Source organism: Mobula birostris, chromosome 8 (assembly GCF_030028105.1).
Source record: "Mobula birostris isolate sMobBir1 chromosome 8, sMobBir1.hap1, whole genome shotgun sequence".
In the NCBI taxonomy this organism is placed as follows: Eukaryota; Metazoa; Chordata; class Chondrichthyes; order Myliobatiformes; family Myliobatidae; genus Mobula; species Mobula birostris.
This window is the reverse complement of record NC_092377.1, coordinates 58,193,767-58,215,409: the sequence shown is the minus strand read 5'-3', so window position 1 is coordinate 58,215,409 and position 21,643 is coordinate 58,193,767. Positions and strand designations below refer to the sequence as shown.

Sequence of the window (21,643 nt, the reverse complement as noted above, 5' to 3'; positions counted from 1 at the left end):
AACTCCAACTGAATATAGAACGCATCTCAATTATATATGCATTATACTATATAACACAACAACTATATAGACATTCACAGCATAGTAAATTTTAAATTATCCCTTTCAGGCCTAAAGATTTAGGATTTTTTTTTACTCTTGTGGGATAATTTCCTTCCTGACCTGGGAGGTCACTCACTCTGCTTGGCAGGCAAGACATACAGTAGAAGTGTCAGAAGTTTACATACACCTTAGCCAAATACATTTAAATTCAGTTTTTCACAATTCCTGTCATTTAGTCCTAGAAATCATTCCCTGTCTTAGGTCAGTTAGGATCACTACTTTATTTTAAGAATGTGAAATGTCAGAATAATAGTAGGGAGAATGATTTATTTCAGTTTTTATTTCTTTCATCACTTTCCCAGTGGGTCAGAAGTTTACATACACTTTGTTAGTATTTGGTAGCATTGCCTTTAAATTTGTTTAACTTGGTTCAAACGTTTTGGGTAGTCTTCCACAAGCTTCTCACAGTAAGTTGCTGGAATTTTGTACCATTCTTCCAGACAGAACTGGTGTAACTGAGTCAGGTTTGTAGGCCTCCTTGCTCGCACACGTTTTTTCAGTTCTGCCCACAAATTTTCTATTGGATTGAGGTCAGAAAATGATGTCAAGTCTGGTTCATCCTTGTGCAATTTCCAAACGCCTGAAGGTACCATGTTCATCTGTACAAACAATAGTACGCAAGTATGAACACCATGGGACCACGCAGCTGTCATACCGCTCAGGAAGGAGACACATTCTGTCTGCTAGATCCCCTTTCATCCAGGTGCCCTGTGACCCCCAACTCTACTGCCTTCAATACCCGCCTTTCATCCTCACGGTTCCGTATCTCTGCCTGGACCATGTCACACCCATCCCTTGCAGTCGCTCTCCCCAATCGTTGGATGTGTGCGGAGCTGAGGCCTTACCATCCCAGGCATGGGTTGCCAATGATGTCTCTCAATTGCAGGGATCTGACTGCCTGGTCTATGGCTAAGATGGCAACCCACTTTTGGCCCGATCTTGTCGTGACTACTGCTTGGTTTATTAGCTTGTCATCAGAGCCTCTCAGTGTTAACATAACTCTACACTTTGCCACCTTGAACTCCTCCCCTATCGATGACAATGGGAGCCGTAGCTGACCTGATCTTATGTAGAGCCCCACTGAAAAAAAATTGGGGGAATCCCCAACCAACTCCGCAGGTGCTTGTTGACTTTCCTCTCGATGCCTTCTACAGTGATCAAGGGGAACTCGTGCACTGTGAAAAGCCAGAGGAGGCTTGATAGAAGAGCATGTTGGTACAGCCATGTCTTAAATTTGTCAGGGAATCTGGTTTTATCAATCTTCTTAGACCATAAGACCATAAGACAAAGGAGCAGAAGTCAGCCATTCGGCCCATCGAGTCTGCTCCGCTATTTTATCGTGAGCTGATCCATTCTCCCATTTAGTCCCACTCCCCTGCCTTCTCACCATAACCTTTGATGCCCTGGCTACTCAGATACCTATCAATCTCTGCCTTAAATACACCCAATGACTTGGCCTCCACTGCCGCCTGTGGCAACAAATTCCATAGATTCACCACCCTCTGGCTAAAAAAATTTCTTTGCATTTCTGTTCTGAATGGGCGCCCTTCAATCCTTAAGTCATGCCCTCTCGTACTAGACTCCTCCATCATGGGAAACAACTTTGCCACATCCACTCTGTCCATGCCTTTCAACATTCGAAATGTTTCTATAAGGTCTCCCCTCATTCTTCGAAACTCCAAGGAATACAGTCCAAGACCGGACAAATGTTCCTCATACGTTAACCCTCTCATTCCCGGAATCATTCCAGTGAATCTTCTCTGCACCTTCTCCAGCGTCAGCACATCCTTTCTTAAATAAATAAGGAGACCAAAACTGCGCACAGTACTCCAAGTGAGGTCTCACCAGCGCCTTATAGAGCCTCAACATCACATCCCTGCTCCTATACTCTATTCCTCTAGAAATGAATGCCAACATTGCATTCGCCTTCTTCACTACCGACTCAACCTGGAGGTTAACCTTAAGGGTATCCTGTGAAAGGACTCCCAAGTCCCGTTGCATCTCAGAACTTTGAATTCTTTTCCCATTTAAATAATAGTCTGCCCGTTTATTACTTCTGCCAAAGTGCATAACCATACACTTTCCAACATTGTACTTCATTTGCCACTTCTTTGCCCATTCTTCCAATCTATTCAAGTCTCTCTGCAGACTCTCCGTTTCCTCAGCACTACCAGCCCCTCCACCTATCTTCGTATCGTCAACAAACTTAGCCACAAAGCCATCTATTCCATAATCCAAATCGTTGATGTACAATGTAAAAAGAAGCAGCCCCAACACTGATCCCTGTGGAACACCACTGGTAACCGGCAGCCAACCAGAATAGGATCCCTTTATTCCCACTCTCTGTTTCCTGCCAATCAGCCAACGCTCTATCCACGTATGTAACTTTCCTGTAATTCCATGGGCTCTTATCTTGTTAAGCAGCCTCATGTGTGGCACCTTGTCAAAGGCCTTCTGAAAATCCAAATATACAACATCCACTGCATCTCCCTTGTCTAGCCTACTGGTAATTTCCTCAAAAAATTGTAATAGGTTTGTCAGGCAGGATTTTTCTTTAAGGAATCCATGCTGAGTTTTGCCTATCTTGTCATATGCCTCCAGGTACTCTGTAACCTCATCCTTGACAATCGACTCCAACAACTTCCCAACCACTGATGTCAAGCTAACAGGTCTATAATTTCCTTTTTGCTTCCTTGCCCCCTTCTTAAATAGCGGAGTGACATTTGCAATCTTCCAGTCCTCCGGAACCATGCCAAAATCTACCGACTTTTGAAAGATCATCGCTAATGCCTTCGCAATCTCCACAGCTACTTCCTTCAGAACACGCGGGTGCATTCCATCTGGTCTGGGTGATTTATCTACATTTAGACTATTCAGCTTCCTGAGTACTTTCTCTGTCGTAATTGTGACTGCGCACACTTCTCTTCCTTGCCACCCTTGAGTGTCCGGTATACTGCTGATGTCTTCCACAGTGAAGACTGATGCAAAATACTCGTTCAGTTCCTCTGCCATCTCCTTATCTCCCATTATAATTTCTCCAGCATCATTTTCTATCGGTCCTATATCTACTCTCACCTGTCTTTTACTCTTTATATACTTGAAAAAGCTTTTAGTATCCTCTTTGATATTATTTGCTAGCTTCCTTTCATAGTTAATCTTTTTCTCTCTTAATAACCTTCTCAGTTTCCTTTTGTAAGGTTTTAAAAACTTCCCAATCCTCTGTCTTCCCAGTAATTTTTTCTTCGTGTATGCGCTCTCCTTTGCTTTAACTTTGGCTTTGACTTCTCTTGTCAACCACAGTTGCATCCTTTTTCCATTCAAAAATTTCTTCTTTTCTGGAATATACCTGTCTTGCACCTTCCTCACTTCTCGCATAAACTCCAGCCACTGCTGCTCTGCCGTCTTTCCCGCCAGTGTCCCTTTCCAGTCAACTTTGGCCAGTTCCTCTCTCATGCCACTGTAATTTCCTTTACTCCACTGAAATACCGACATGTCAGATTTCGGCTTCTCTTTTTCAAATGTCACAGTGAACTCAATCATGTTATGATCACTGCCTCCTAAGGGTTCCTTCACCTCAATCTCTCTAATCACCTCTGGTTCATTACACACTACCCAATCCAGTACAGCCGATCCCCTAGTGGGCTCAATAACAAGCTGTTCTAAAAAGCCATCTCGCAGACACTCTACGAGTTCTCTCTCTTGAGATCCAGTGCCGACCTGATTTTCCCAATCCACTCGCATGTTAAAATCCCCCACAGTTATCATAACACTGCCCTTCTGACAAGCCTTTTCTATTTCCTGTTGTAATTTGTAGTCCACATCCCTGCAGCTGTTTGGAGGCCTATAAATAACTGCCATCAGGGTCCTTTTACCCTTGCAATTTCTTAGCTCAACCCATAAAGATTCTGCACCTTCCGATCCTATATCACTTCTTTCTAATGATTTAATAACATTTCTTACCAATAAAGCCACGCCTCCCCCTCTGCCTACCTTCCTATCCTTCCGATACAGCGTGTATCCTTGGACGTTCAGCTCCCAGAGACATGCATCCTTTAGCCACATCTCAGTGATGGCCACAATATCATACCTGCCAATCTGTAGCTGTACGACAAGATCATCCACTTTATTCCTTATGCTGCTTGCATTTAAGTATAACACCTTAAGACCAGTATTTAGTACTTTTCGCTTTGATTTCACTGCAACTTTATTGCACTGCAACTCATCCCATTGGCTACAAATTTGCCCCATCACCTGCCTGTCTTTCCTGACATCTTTACTGCTCACTATCTTAGATTTATTTCTGTTCTCCCTTCCTCCGCTGTCATTCCGGTTCCCATCCCCCTGCCAAATTAGTTTAAACCTCCCTAACAGCTCTATTAAACTTTCCCGCCAGGATATTGGTCCCCTTCGGGTTCAGGTGTAACCTGTCCTTTTTGAACAGGTCATACTTCCTCCAGAAAAGATCCCAATTATCCAAGAATCTGAAGCCCTGCCCCCTGCACCAGTCTCTCAGCCACGCATTCATCTGCCTGATCCTACTACTCTTGCCCTCGCTAGCACGTGGCACAGGTAGCAATCCCGAGATTACTACCCTAGAGGTCCTGCTTCTCAGCTTCCTTCCTAACTCCTGGAAATCTCTCTTCAGGACCTCCTCCTTTGTCCTATCTATGTCATTGGTACCAACATGTACCAAGACAACTGGCTGCTCACCCTCCCCCTTCAGAATATTCATCCGAGACAACCCGTACCCTGGCACGTGGAGGCAACACACCATGCGGGTATCTCTATCAGGCTCACAGAATCTCTTGTCTGTTCCCCTGACTATGGAATCCCCCACGACTACCGCATTCTTCAGCCACTCTTCAGTTTATTTTACAGTTGGCGCTGTCCATCATTAAACCACTTTCCAAGACACTTTACTAGATTGTCCTCTATGGATGAAATGACTTCTCCCTGTACTTGATGACTGAACTTGCTAGTAACCTTGTCCTTTTTGATCACCAGGCATCAGGTCTTCCTGGCCTTGAAGGTCATCCTGGACCAGGTAGCTACGTTGTCCAGGGTTTCCAATACCCATCTTGCTTGGATATGAGTTACAGTGATTACTGTGATGTCATCCATGAACCCCCATATTAGTCATTGGATGCTGGGCTCCAACACTGGGTCTTGGGTTACGTCTGCTGCTGCTGATATGATGAGGTTCATTCCCATGACAAACAAGATGGGGGAGATGCTACAGCCAGTCGGATTCCTCTTTGGAATTCTTGCCACCTGATTGTAAAGTGGACTGAAGCGTAGCTTAGCTTGAATCCTCCTAAGTAGCGGGTGATCATGTCTCATGTAACTAGCAGGATACGTTAGTGGACCCGTCCAATCTGGATGAACAAGTGTGGAATTGATCCGTAGGCATTGCCTAGGTCTAACCAGACAACTGTGAAGTCGCCTTTTTTTTTTGCCTGGCCTGGCTGATTATTGAGGTGTGTTCAAGCTACCCAGAAAAACCCAGGCTGACACCTTTCTGGATGGATATATATTTCTGGATTAATATAGTGGTTCTGCATTAAGTAAGAGATCAGCTTTCTTGCAAGCACCAAGATGAATATCTGATGCTCCACACTAAGGAGGGACATTGTCCTCAACTGGATGATTATGGAGAAATCTTCTCCCTTGGGAACAAAGTATCCTTCAGCCATTTTCCAGCTTGGTGGGATAGAGCCTTTAGTCCAAACCTTCCTCATTATCTTCCACAACCTCCTGAGGAGTTTTGTTATTTCTTCTGTACCTTGTAGGGTATATCACTTGGTCCTGGAGTGGCAGATGACTTTGTGCTCTTGATGATACCCTGGACCTCCTGCCACATGTGCTCTGCCTCATTCAGTTAAGTTGCTGGGATCCTTGGTTGGGGGACTTTTGGATTGAATTTTACTCCCTGATTCCTACAGGGATTGCTGTGTGATTTTTTAAAAAATCTACAGGCCCTTCGGCCCACAATGTTGTGCTGACCATGTAACCTACTCTAGCACATAGCCCTCTATTTTTTCTGAGCTCCATGTACCTATCTAAAAGACCATATTGTATCTGTTTCCACCACCAACGCCAACAATACAATCCACACACCCACCATCTGTGTGAAAAACTCACCCCTGACATCCCCTGTACCTATTTCCAAGCACCTTAAAACTATGGTCCCTTGTGTTAGCCATTTCCGTCCTGGGAAAAAGCCTCTGGCTATCCACATAATTAATGCCCCTCATCATATTATACACCTCTATCAAGCCACCTCTCATCCTCCATCGCTCCAAGGAGAAGAGGCCAAATTCACTCAACCTATTCTCATAAGGTATGCCCTCCACCCAGGCAACATCCTTGTAAATCTCCTCTGCACTCTCTCTATAGTATCCACATCCTTCCTGTAGTGAGGTGAACAGAACTGAACACAACACTCCAAGTGGGGTCTGACCAAGGTCTTATATACTGTAGCTGTAACATTACCTCACAGGTCTTGAACTCAATCCCATGGTTGATGAATGCCAGCACATCATTCGCCTTCTTAACAACACTGTCAACCTGCATAGCGGCTTTGAGTGTCCTGTGGACATGGACTCCAGAATCTCTCAGATCCTCCATACTGCCAAGAGTCTTACCATTAATATTATATTCTGTGTTCAAATTGGATCTACCAAAATGAACCAGTTCACACTTATCTGGGTTGAAGTCCATCTGCCACTTCTCAGCCCAGTTCTGCACCCTATCGATGTCCTGCTGTAACCCCTGACAACCCACCAGATTATCCCCAACCTTTGTGTCATCAGCAAACTTACTAACCCACCCTTCTACTTCTTCATCCAGGTCATTTATAAAAACCACAATGAGGAGGGGGTCCCAGAACAGATTCCTGCGAAACTCCACTGGTCAACACTCTCCATGTAAAATATGACCCGTCTACAACCACCCTTTGCCTTTTGTGGGCAAGCCAATTCTGGATCCACAAAGCAAGGTCTCCGTAGATCACATGCCTCCTTACTTTCTGAATGATCCTTGCATGGGGAACCTTATCAAATGTCTTACTGAAAACCCTATACACTACGTCCACTACTCTACCTTCATCAATGTTTTGTTGCATCCTCAAAGAATTCAATCAGGCTCGTAAGTCATGACCTTCCCTTGTCAAAGCCATGCTGACTATTCCTAATCAAATTATATCTCTCCAAATGCTCATAAATCCTGCCTCTCATGATCTTCTCCAACAACTCGCTCACCAGTGAAGTCAGACTCATTGGTCTATGATTTCCTGAGTTATCGCCACTCCCTTTCTTGAACAAGGGAACAACATTTGCAACCCTCCAATCCTCCAGTACTTCTCTCATCCCTACTGATGATGCAAAGATTATCACAAGAGGCTCAGCAATCTCTTCCCTGCTTCCCACAGTAGCCTGGGGTATATCTCATCTCGTCCCGGTGACTTACCTAACTTAATGTTTTTCAAAAGCTCCAGCACATCCTCTTTCTTAATGTCTATATGCTCAAGCATTTCTGTCCGCTGTAAGTCATCCTTACAATTGCCAAAGTCTTTTTCCCTGGTGAATACTGAAGCAAAGTATTCATTAAGTACCTCACCTACCTCCTCCGACCCCATGCACATGTTTCCCAGAACATTTGTCACATTTCTGGTGTGCATTTCCCTGAGAACATTTGCACCCAAGTTCCTGCCTAATAGCATCATATTTCCCCCTACCCCAATTAAATGTTTTCCCAAGTTGTTTACTGCTATCCCTCTTCAGCACAATGGTGAAGGAGATAGAGTTGTGGTCACTACCTCCAAAATGCTCTCCCACCAAGAGATCTGACACCTGACCAGGTTCATCTCTCAATTATAGATCAAGTATAGCCTCTCCTCTAGTTGGCTTATCTATATATTGTGTCAGGAAACCTTCCTGAACACACCTAACAAACTCCACCCCATCTAAATCCCTTGCGCTAAGGAGATTTCTCATGTAAGAAATGTCTAACTTGAAGGTATTGTAAAAAGTGTGAATATGAAAGAGAATATTTATCAACTGATTGTTCAAAAGACATCAGTCTATCTTCTTTAAATAAATCCAGAAAAGAATTAATACCTTTATTTTTCCAAAGTAAAAAAAATGGATCACTCAAAGAAGGCTTAAAAAAGTAATTTCCATGAATTAAACTACAAGTTTAAATCTTTTAAGATTAAAATAATTACAGAACTGGAGCCAAGTTTGTAAAGAATGCTTAATCACAGGGTATAAATTTAAATTAGCAGCTTTAGCTAATTGTATAGGTAAAGCAGCTCCCAATAACAAAGTTGAATAAAACTGTTTCACAGCTTTCAATTCCAAATCTACCCAAATTGGCCGATCGTTCTTAACAACCCAGTGTAACCAAAAGGACATATATCGCACATTAACAGCCCAGTAATACATTCTTAAATTAGGCAAAGCGAGACCGCCATCCTTTTGTAAGTGAAAAGTACTAATTCTTGGTCTTTTATTATTCCAAATAAAAGATAAAATAATATAATCAATCCGATCAAAAAACTTCTTAGTCAGAAAAACAGGGATATTCTGAAATAAATATATTTCAACTTTTGTAAGTGAAATTTACTAATTCTTGGTCTTTTATTATTCCAAATAAAAGATAAAATAATAGAATCAATCCGATCAAAAAACTACATAGTCAGGAAAACAGGGATATTCTGAAATAAATATAAAAATTTTGGTAAAATCATCATTTTGACTAAATGGATGCGACCAACAAGTGAAAATGTAAGTGGGTTCCATCTACTAAATAAATACTTCATAGAATCTACCAAGGGAACAAGATTAGTTTTATAAAGATCCTTATATTTTTTAGTGATTATACCACCTAAATATCTAAAGGAATCCGTGACTTTGGAAGAAGTATTATCATATATAGAAACAAATTCATTTAAAGGAAACAGTTCACTTTTACTAAAATTTATTTTATATCCTGAAAAATCCCCAAATTTATTAAATAATTTTAGCAAGGCAGGAACAGATTGCTCGGGATTGGATATATAAACCAGTAAATCATCAGCGTAAAGAGAAATCTTATGAGTGGTCTCATTCACAAAAACCCCATAAATATCTTTAGCTTCACGAAGAGCAATAGCAAGGGGTTCTGGTATTAAATTAAATAACAAAGGACTTAATGGACAACCTTGTCTTGTCCCCCGTGAAAGCTGAAAAAAGGGGATCTACAATTATTAGTAATAACGGTAGCAATAGGGGTTTCATATATCATTCTAATCCAATTATTAAAATTAACACCAAAACCAAATTTCTCTAAAACATTAAATAAATATTTCCATTCGACTCGATCGAACGCTTTTTCAGCATCCAAAGAGATGACGCATTGTGAAGTTTTAAAAGAGGACAAATATATAATGTTAAATAATCTCCGAACATTTGAAAAAGATTAATGACCCTTTATAAAGCCTGTTTGATCTTTAAAAATAATTTTACCCAAAATATTCTCCAACTGATTGGCCATTATCTTTGACGGAATCTTAGCATCGAGATTCAATAATAAAATAGGTCTATATGAGGCACAATCAGTAGGATCATTATCCTTGTTAAGAATTAAAGAAATAGAAACCTCATAAAAAGTAGAGGGTAAATCACCTTTCATAAAAGAATCCTTAAACATTTCCAACATATACGGAGAAAGCAATTTTCCAATTTTTTAAATAAAATTCTACAGGATAGCCATCAAGTCCAAGGGCCTTACCAGATTGTATTGAAAAAAATAGCTTTATGAATTTCGGCTTCAGTAACTTGGGCATCAAGAATTTTTTGATCCTCAACAGAAATTTGAGGAAAAACAATCTTTTGTAAGAACACATTCATTTTAGAAGAATCTACTGGACACTGAGATTTATAAAGTTCAGTATAAAAATCTTGAAAAATCTTATTAATTTCTTCATATTCCCAAGCCAGGGTACCATCTTTCCCACGGATTTTCAAAATTTGCCTTTTGGCTCTGGCCGTTTTTAATTGAAATGCAAGCAGCTTGTTATTTTTATCTCCGAACATATAAAATTGGCTCTTTAGCTTAAGCAAGTAGCCTTCAATAGGATGAGTTAATAATAGATTATATTGTGATTGAAGTTCCACCCTTTGTTTGAATAAATCAATATTAGGGGAGATTGCATAAATATTATCTAAGTCTTTAATTTGTTTTGAAATCTTATCTAATTCCACTTTAGTCTGTTCTTTAAGCTTAGCTGAATAAGAAATGATCTGACCATGTAAAAATGCTTTAAATGTATCCCATATGATTAATTTAGATGTACCCCCTTTCTCATTAAAAAGAAAAAAATTCTTTTGTCTGGGTTCCAATGAAGCTGACAAAGTCAGAGTTCTGCAATATTGTCTGAGACATGCACCATGGTGGGCAGGCAAGACTGACATCATCAAATTCCAAAGACAAACTCAGAGGCGCATGATCAGATATAGCAATAGTGTCATATTCACAATTCTTAACACTAGGCAAGAAGCGAGGATCGATTATAATATAATCGATACTCGAATTTTTTTATAAACGTGAAAAAAAAGAATATTCTCTGTTATCAGGGTGTAAATATCTCCATAATTCAATCAATCCAAAATCAGTCAAAAAGGAGTTAATACGTGACGTGGAACAATTTAGAAGTCGCTGATTGGTTGAGCTCCTGTCAATCAAAGGATTTAAACAACAGTTAAAATCCCCACCCATTATCAACATATATTCACTTAAATCAAGCAGTAAAGCAAATACCTTTTTAAAAAAAAGGATCATCTAAGTTAGGACCGTACAAATTGACCAAAACAACTTTTCTGTTACAGATTACTCCTTTAACAATTAAAAATCTACCATTAGAATCTGACTCAATATCCTCTTGAGTAAATATACTGGATTTAGTAAAGATGGACACTCCCTTAGTTTTACTCTGAGAAGTGGAGTGAAATTGCAAAACCCTCCACCATCCAAAAAATCTATCTTGATCTCCCGCCCTGATATGTGTCTCTTGGGCAAAAATTATATCAGGTTGGAATCGGTTAATGATTTTAAGTCTTTTTTCGTTTGATAGGATGATTCCAACCACGTACATTCCAACTTATTACATTAATCCATTTAAATACCATACTATAATTTTATTCTACTTTACACATGCGCAGAGCACATACCAATACGGGATGATCAAAAATGGCGACAATGAAGAATACAACCATATAGAAAACACGCATGCTCCGGAACCACCCATTGGGAAAAAGCTCCTAACTCTAACCCCTCCCCTCCCCCCATAGCCCGAAAAAAAGCAGGCACCCTACGATAGAATACGAAGCCACGGACTGCTCTGTCTGTACAAATAAATTTTTAAAGATCTTCTCTCCCTCCCCCTAGTTTAAACAAAAACAAAACCCACTGACCTTGTAAGAGGAACAACAAAGTCTCAGCATAGGAAAGTGTTTACATTCCAGCATCTACAAACTATCCGATGTTTATACTTAATCTTTTTTTAAACAACAACCAAAATAATGTTATCTCTTAAAAAGAAAAACCAGTGCCATTTAAAATTTAACATTAAATGCCTAAAAAAAACCTTAAATTCAGTTATAAGACGCTATACTAAAGCAAAACAGAAGTTAATAGCATATTTAACCCAACTAAATTTTCAAAAATACCAACTAGTAATATTGTATAAGTAATTGAACCCTCCCCTAAATCTATATATATATATATATAAAAGATAGCCCCATTAGTAGGAAAAAACTACCAATTAATTAATTAAGAAAGAAACAAAAAAAAAATTAAACCAGATATTAGGTTAAAGGAACAAGTCCCTTTATCTTCTTTTTCTCAGTTGAATGTCCGAATAACCATTTAAACAGTCATACTTGAACCATAGATCTTCTTTCCAAAAAAAACAATGATATGCAATATAGGTGTCCCCCGCTTTTTGAACGTTCCCTTTAGGAAACCTCGCTATTACGAAAGACCTACATTAGTTACCTGTTTTCGCTAATAGAAAGTGTTTTCACTATTACGAAAAAAGCAGTGCGCGAAAAAAGGCAGCGCGCACCCTGAGCAGCCACTCCTCCCCGGGAACGGCATTCTCATCGGCATTGCTTAAACACATGCCTGTGAGCAGTTGTTTGCAAGATGAGTTCTAAGGTATCAGAAAAGCCTAAAAGAGCTCGTAAGGTTGTTACACTTAGTGTAAAACTAGACATAATTAAGCGTTTCGATCGTGGTGAACAAAGTAAGGACAAAGTGAGTTTGGCTTCTGGAAGTTGACGAAGACGATGTTGAAGAGGTTTTGGCATCCCATGACCAAGAACTGATAGATGAAGAGCTGATGCAATTGGAAGAGCAAAGGATAACAATCAAAACCGAATGTAGTAGCGAAAGTGAAGTCATCCAGGAACTGAACGTGAGGCCACTGCGTGAGATTTTCGCTGCAATGATAAAGTACGACTTTAATTTTGAAAGGGTAAGTTGGCTTAGGGCATATTTGCAAGATGGTTTACAAAGAACTGTATGGTAGAAAAATGCGCGAGGCTAGTCGTTTTTCAAGCCTTCCACATCAGCCACAGCAGACGACGAACCTCGACCTTCAACACTGAGGCAGGCAGACATAGAAGAAGATGACCGGCCTGCCCTGATCGACGATGAGATGACACCCCAGTGGTCCCAACCTCCGGGCCGCCGACAGATACCAATTTGCGGAGAATGCAGCGGTAGCCGGGAGGTACCCAGCACGTCTATAAGAAAAAAAGCCAAAATAAACAAGCTAATTAATTAGGTGCCACCTGGCACGTGAATGTCAGCCCGGATCAGAAGCGATTGCCGATTTCACTTGCTCTATGTAATTGGCAATTGCCTCTGATCTGGGCCGACATTTACGTGCCGGGCGGCACCTAACTAATTAGCTTGTTTATTTTGGCTCTTTTCTTAAAGATGTGCTGGGTGCGTCCCGGCTACCGCTGTACCCCTGCATGCTTTGCGTATTGGTATCAGTCGGCGGCCTGGAGGGTAGGGGCCACTGCACCACTCCAACCTCCGACAACTCAGCCTAACACACCATCATCAGTGTGCTCGGCGCTGACTTCCTAATTCCGCTAAGTGATACTACACTGTACATACATTATTTCTACTTTATGTAGGCTGTGTATTTTTATGTGTTATTTGGTATGATTTGGCAGCTTCATAGCTTGAAGGTTACTGGAGAGAGTGTTTTGCCAAGAGCGCATGCATGAGATTTTCTGCCGACGGCGCTTGCGCCATGTTTTGCCAAGAGCGTTTGCGTGAGATTTTTGCTACGGAGAACAGTGCAGGCAATCGTTGTAGAGAAGTACTTCTAATTTATATAGGCTGTGTATTTATCATATTATTCCTGTTTTTACTATATGTTACTGCTATTTTAGGTTTTATGTGTTATGTGGCATGATTTGGTAGGTTATTTTGGGGTCTGCGAATGCTCACAAATTTTTCCCATATAAATAACTGGTAATTGCTTCTTCGCTTTACGATATTCCTGCTTACGAACCGTTTCATAGGAACACTCTACCTTCGGATGGCGGGGGAAACCTGTAATGAACAAATCCCCTTATCTTCTTTTAATATTCTGTCAGTGAAATATCCAAGTAATCATCATAAATCTTCTTTCTGAAATGCCAATAATATACAGATAACCAAGCAGCCTTCCCAAGACAGTTCATTCGGCAGCTGCAGCAAGTATAGTTTGAACAAACACCAGTGCAACTTTAGGATCAAAAGATGTACGAGGAGAAGAATTAGGAGTAATAACTTCAGTTCTTGTTGGGTAATGCAAGGAAGGGAACAGTTTCTTATCATATGTCTGTTTCATTACCAGAGCAAATTTTGATCTTTGTTCCATTACCTCCTTTGGATAATCCTCATAGAAACCGAGCTCAGATGCCTTAAATCTAAAAACTCTCTGTTTTCTTGCCTGTCGCATTATTTGATCTTTAATTTTAAAGTGATGAAAACAAACCAAAACAGAATTTGGTTTATTTGGATCTTTAGATTTCAAAGTAAAAGCTCTGTGCACTCTTTCTATAGTAGGCAGCTGTGATAATATGGTAGGAAATAAGGTATGAAAAAACTTACCAAAGTAAGCAGTTAAATCTCCACCTTCAGCTCCTTCTTGCAGCCCAACAATTCGTATATTCCTTCGGTGAGACCTAGTTTCCAGGTCTATAATCTTATTTTGATATCTTTCCAAACTAGTTGTAGTTTCAAACAATTTTTGCTTAGTTATCATCAATTCCTTTTCATGTGTAATAACTTGAGTTTCCAGGTCTTTAAGTTTTCCCAGAAATGACTTCATTTCAGTACTATTCTTTTCTAGTTGGTCTTTAATTGACCCATTCTGATCGTTAATTGAATTCAGTGTCCGAACCATATCTTCAGCCCACGATGGCATTTCATCAGATCTTTCCTTTCCCATTACCTTTATCACTAGGTTCAGACAAGTTCTTCCCACTCCTCGTAGACATAGACATATTGTTCCCCTTCAAGAATCAGCAAATAAAAATTTTAAATTCAAGGTTTAAACTAGGGGGAAAGGAACAAAACTGCTACTCCATTTACAGACCAGTGCAGTCTCCGTGCATCTTTGTTCTAACATCTGCCTATACTTCCTCATGAACTCCCTATCAGTTGTCTCTACTTGTGCTCCAACCTCCCCATCCTCTGCTTCTTCACTTTGGTTCCCATCCCCCTGCAAATCTAGTTTAAACCCTCCCCAAAAGTATTAGCAAACCTCCCTGCCAGGATATTGGTCCTTCTCAGATTCAAGTGCAACCCATCCTTTTTGTACAGGTCACACCAGCCCCAGGAGAGGTCCGACTGATCCAAAAATCTGAATCCCTGCCCCCTGCTCCAATCCTTCAGCCACACATTTATCCTCCACCTCATGCTACTCCTATACTCACTGTCGCATGGCACAGGCAGCAATCCCAAGAAGTTCTGCTTCTCAGCTTCCTTCCTAACTTCCTGTATTCCTAACTCAAAATGGAGGGGGACAACCACAGGGGTGCTCTCCACTACCTGACACCCTCCCTTCCCTCTCCTGACGGTCACCCACTTATCTGTGTCCTTTGGCCCCGGGATGACTACCTGCCTATAGCTCCTGTCTATCACCTCCTCATTCTCCCTAACAACCCGAAGGTCATCGAGCTGCAGCTCCAGCTCCCTAACTCGGTCTCTAAAGAGCTGCAGCTCGATGCACCTAGCGCAGATGTGGCCATCAGGGAGGCTGAAATCTCCCGGACATCCCACATCTGACACCGAGAACAGAAAACTGGCCTTGCAGTCATACCCACTATTTTTGTTAGAGGGGAGAAAAAAAGTAACCTACCTCGCCTAGGCCTGTCCTCGCCAAAGCCCTTCTACTCTGACTTGCATCACTCCAAAAACCACTCCGCTAGACAGTGTCTCTCTTTTACTTCAGAGCTTTCTCAGTCTCCTTGCACGATGATAAGCTACTGTGTCTGCACACTTCTCCCCGACTTGTGCAAAGCTCACTCTCTCTTTGAATTGACTGGTCTGCCACTAATGTTCTGAGCCTCACGAAATGCTCCTTTTTAAAACGCTTCTCCGCGACCTGTGTGAAGCTCACTCTCTCTTTGAATCGATTCCCACTGAAATTCTTCCACCTCCTGCTTTGAGCAGGTTAGGGTGCCAGTTTTTCACTGGCTGAGAAGAGTCCTGGTGAACCTGAATGGGTTTTTAACAACCTGTGCTCTCCTTCTCTCTCTCTCCCGTCTTTGCTTTCACTGCTGCTCCACCTTCCTGAGCATGTGCAGCTGTTCCTGCAGTTTGCTGGTTAGATCTTTGACACCTTCTTTTTCATCAGGGGAACTGTTTTTGATTTGTTTGTTCAGGGTCTTTATCTCGCTTCTCAGGTGGTGAATCTCCCTTTCCCTCCTGTTTAGTTGCTGTGATGGTTTAAGGTCCCCTTTCTTCTCCATTGGGTGAATCGTTCTTTGGCAAAGTTGAACACAATGGCTGTGAGGGAGTCGATTTTCCTGTAGACAGGTCCTACCAATGTAGTTTTCAGGATGCAATCCAGGTTGTCATTGAACTGCTTCCAAGATACACTATCTGATGATTTAGGCCATCTGATCCTCGCTTGCCTTGATGAGTGGATTAGGGTGCCAGAGGGGGCTCTCACTTGGTCTCTTCTTTGGCACTGGAGCGGGTCAGGTGTGGAGAGATCTTCAGCTCTGTGGAGCATTTCCTGGCTGGAATTCTCCACTGTCTCACCGGGTGTTGAGTCCGTGCATTGCACTTGAGTCACCATCGTTCCACTGCTGGACCTGATTTGGTGTATCTTAATGCCTTTGATGTTTTTGCAGATTTTGCCTCAATAGCAGTTTGCAGTGAATGCCTACCTGGTCAGTGTTGTTTGCTTGAGTCTTTTCAGTCCTGACCGTCGCCGTTATGTTCGTCCTATTAAGTCTCTCATTCTCGAATACATTTCTTTGACTTTTTTGAGCATTATTATTGGATTGATCAGAAGGCATTTCATACAAAATTATTCCCCGCGATACTGGTTTGTTCAGGTTGCTGCTACATTTTGTCAACAAAAGATTGCGACAGTTATAACAAACGAACATCAACATACGGCAGGAGGAGAGAGAAGCAGCGTGCCGCGTGTGTGGAGCCCTCCGGTGAAAAATGCTATCGTATCTGTTAAATAGGGGCTGTGGACAATTCTGATTTGATGGAGATGGACGTGAAAGCACAGAGGAACATCTGGAAAAATTTCTGAAACACTCGTTTGCTGCTGTCGTTACTGCGTGGTCAGGAATCTTTCAGAGGGAAGGCCTCAAAATCCCCGGCTTTGTCTGTTGTTGGCAACCGAGATGGAGGTCGAATCATTCGGATAGAGATGGCGCTCAATACTCTGTGTCGGACAGCTGATCAGAGCTCGAAGTTTTCAGATGACTTAGAGTCGGACCGTGGTCGGGTATGGTAGGAAGAGTTTTTCTTCCTTCTCCCGTCTGCGTGAGATGGGGACATTTGAGAGACTTTGAACTTTTACTGTGCTCATGGACTTCTTCATCAAGTTATGGCATTGTTGCACTGTTGTAACTATATGTTATAATTATGTGGTTTTGTTAGTTTTTTCTAGTCTTGGTCTGTTCTGTGTTTTGTGATATCACACCGGAGGAAATATTGTATCATTTCTTAATGCATACATTACTAAATGACAATAAAAGAGGACTGCGTGTCTTCATAATCTATCTAACATCCAGACATGTCAGCAAAATTAGAGAGTGACTCGTGGTAATGACACTTTGTTGATTCATTCTGTGTGCTTGGGGTTGAAACACAGTTTGGAATGGTCATTGCTGACTGCAAGCTCTATAGTATGGTGCTTGCCTCAGATGTTTGCTGCTTGCCGCTTGGTTCTGTTGAAATGTTGAAATATTTCAATTGCTGACATCTGAATTGAATGCCATTGTTTTGCCTGGTTCATGCACTTGGAAAGCAACATGAGTCAAGCTGGATGTAATAACCTTGAATCCGGCCTGAAAGAGAATTTAAACTTACTGGGAAAGCTTTGGCAAGGACAGTTGACAGTGTTCGAAAGGAATATATTAAAATTGTTAAGATTAATGATTTAATACCGTTAATTATAAGTATTTTTATGCAAGAAAAGCAAAATGTCTCGCAAGTGCAGTCTGATTTGCACGATTTGAAAAGTCTTCATGAAGATGTTGCTAAGCAACATAATGCGCTGCTGTCTTTAACTCCCATCTCAGAGCAAGGTAAACAAACCGAAAGTTTTGCGAATATTCAGACCCCTATTAATACAGTCACAGCAGAGGCTGAACAATAGCCGAAACAAATTTGCGATGTTAAAGATCAAGTTGCTGAAGTAAATGAAATGCTTTGACTACATATAAAACTGATGATTTCAAGATGACGTACACCCTGAAGACAGTGCATCTAGCATGCATGCAGCAGTTTCTATCGCCAACCATGCATCCTGTGCATCAGATGTCTCCCTGGCATGCATTAGAATGGAAGCTGATTTAGCTGAGTTATACACAAGGCAACAAATATTGAGGGATAAACGTGCGTTGGAAGAATGGGTGGAACAGCTTCAGAGAAAGATGAGAGCAGCTTAAGTCGCAGGAAGAAATTGCAGCCAAGATGGCCAAAGGGGAAGTGCTGAAGTCTTCAAGTGCTGTGGGTGCTAAAGTGCTCCAACAGGATAGTTCTATTGGGTGAGCTGCTATGTTGACACGCCACAGAGAAAATCCAACATACTCGATGTCAGTGTGGATACATTTGTTCCTCAAATGTCTATGAGCCACGAGTTTGTACCCCAAGGGGTAGCTCAGGCTGTTCACGCTCAGCCTGTATTAAGGAGACACTCTGAACCTATGCCATATTCAATAGCACAAGGTGCTTCTGAGGACATTAATTTACAATATCGTGACACTCATGTTTCAGATGATAAAAGTCTAAATAGTGTGCTGGAGGCCACCAGGAGATCTAGGTTGGCCTTACAGGGCCTGGTGATCATGACTGTAAACTTCTCATAATTCCAGTTCAGGAGAAGTCTAAGAAAGTAAAGAAGACTGTGGTGACGAAGGGTCTCGGCCCAAAACGTCGACTGTACCTCTTCCTAGAGATGCTACCTGGCCTGCTGCGTTCACCAGCAACTTTGATGTGTGTTGCAAGACTGTGGTTAACTATGCTTTCCTGGATCAAGTATGTACAGCAGTGTCCTGTACAGTGAGCCTCATGAACAAGCTCAACCTGACAGGAAAAAAATATATGCATTCTCTTATGCACCATTGGTCAGGAGTAGGCTGCGAGTAGCACCATAACTTCAGGATTAGAAGTGACTGGCTTAGATGCGTGAACTACTGTGGACTCCCTAACATCTATATGGGGGAAAGTATGTCTGTCCACAAAGGAAACACTCCTTGTCAGAGGGATCTTCAGGAATGATCTTCAGCATATTCATTTGCCAGAAATGTATTCAGAAATTGAGCTGATGATAGGGGCAAATAGGCTTAAAGTACTAGAGCTGTTGCAAGTGATTTGAAGAGTTAATGATAGACGCTATGCAATCAGAACAATGCTGGGTTGGACTTTTAGTGGACCACTGCAAGGAGACCACAGTGGCGAAAGAGACTATGTTTGGTCAGAACTGACAGTTAACAGGATTTCAGTTTTGAACTTGGATGAGCTTTGGCAGCAGCAGTTCAAGACACATTTCCCTGAATGCAGTCAGGAGGGATGACCTCGTTTGTCAAAAGAAGATCACAAGTTCATGGAACTGGTGGCAAGTTTTGCAAAATTGGTGGATGTCACAACCAGACTAGTTTACCTTTGAGAAACAAGAATTTGCCATTTCACACTGACTACATACATTTCATGTTCAAAGGTTCTGCTGAAAGAGTGCCAGCAGAGAATCTGGAATGAAGTGATGGGAAAGTCTGGTAATATTCCACATCACAGAGTTAATCACCCCAAGAAAAGGGAAACTTTGTCTTGCTTTTGACTGTGGAGCGACTATCTGGGAAATATCACTTAATGCTCAATTGTTACAGGGACCTGATCTTACTAGTTCTTTAATTGGAGTCATAACCAGATTCAAAAGAACCAGTGGTGATTATGATGAATATCAAATCAATGTTTCATCAGGTTAAGGTGCCAACGGAAGATGCAGACCTACTCAGGTTTCTTTGGTGGCTTGATGATAACCTCACCCAAGATACAGCGGTACATCTCTTCGTAGCAACTTCATCATCAAGTGGTGCCAATTTCCCTCCTAGGGAGTGTGCAGAAGATAATGAAGAACAGTTCACCCTTTAGATGGTGGATAAGGTTTTGCGTTGCATCTATGTTGATGACTGCCTAGTATCAGTGTTCTCTGAGAAACAGGTAGTGTCTCTCTATCATGACTTTGTATTCATTTGTGCTAAAGGCAGTTTTCGACTCACAAAGTGGATGAGCAACAGACATAGCGTGCTATCTGTTACACCAGAGTAACAAGGAGAAAAGACAAGAAGGACTTGGATTTGGATCAAGATATTCCTTTGGTGGAGAGAGTACTGGATGTGTAATGGTGCATTTGGTCTGATACTTCCAAGTTTAGATCATGATCTAAGATAGACTGCTTACCAGAAGGGAGATCCTCTCCACAGTTAGTTCCATCTATGACCCTTTAGAAATCTAGAGTTCAGTGGTGTTATCTGCTAAGAAGATTCTACAAAACCTATGCAAGAAAGGACTTGGTTGGGATGATACTATACCAATATCAGTTGTTTGTGAGCAAACAATTTGGCTGAAGGAACTTCACCAATTGGAAGATAGCTAGATATTTGAAACACCTAGATTTTGGTGAAATTATGGTTGCACAGTTACACCATTTTATAAATGAGAGTGATGATGGTTGCGGAGTGGTGACTTCCATATTGTTGCACGACACAGGTTCGCAAGTGTACAATACTTTTACAACGGGAAAATCTAGAGTAGCTCCATTGAAGTTGGTTTCCATCCTTCATATGGAGCTCATTACAGCTACAGTGGCAAGTCTTTGGACACATAGTGGAAGGAGTTCAGGACTCAGTTATTTGGACTGTAGGGCTTTAGCTCATCGGGGCACATGGATTATCCAGACCTCAGTATCCTGAACACCAGGAGAGTTCCGAAAGGAGGATGTTTATGCTCATAGTAGATGGAAGCAAGTTCAAAACATACTGAGCTTGTTTTGGAAATGGTGGGTTAAGGAATATTTATCCCAGCTACAACAGTGTCAGAAATGGTCAAGTACAAGACGATTTTTTTTCCCCAGGAGATACTGTGCTTATAGTTGATGACACAGCACCTCGAAACTCATGGGTCATGGGAAAAGTCATTCAAGTTTCTCAGACAGAAAATGGTTTGTACGACAGGTGCACATCAAGACTAAGACCAGCTGTTTGGATTGGCCTATAATCAAGATTTGTCTTCTACAGCAGCGGTCCCCAACCACTGGGCCGCAGAGCATTTGCTACCGGGCCGCGAGGAAACAACATGATTTGGCGATATGAGTCAGCTGCACCTTTCCTCATTCCCTGTCATGCCCACTGCTGAGCTTGAACACACGCGAGGTCATTAACAGCGCGTCATCCATGTCAGCGTGGGAAGAAGATCAACTCCTCGAGTTTGCAAATGATGGCGGGCTGAAAAGTATGTTTGACATAACATCTCTGCCGGCATTCTGGATCAAAGTCAAGGCTAAATATCCTGAGATAGCCACGAAAGAACTGAAAACGTTGCTTCCATTTCCAACATATCTCTGCAATGAATGCAACAAAAACTAAATAGACTGGACATAAGGAACCTTCTTTGAGTATCGCTCTCTCCCATCACCCCTCGATGGCACTGTCTTGTTGCAGGAAAACAAGCCCAGGGCTCCCACTGATTCAGTGATATTGGTGTGTTGCAATGATTTTATATGTTCATACGGGGAAAATAT

General features: G+C 41.6%; 1 protein-coding gene across 2 annotated transcripts in view; it reads right to left on the bottom strand.

The window, feature by feature from the left end:
* cfap36 (cilia and flagella associated protein 36) overlaps positions 1–21,643 on the bottom strand; it is a 112,391-nt gene that overhangs the window by 41,772 nt on the left and 48,976 nt on the right. The window lies entirely within an intron of this gene.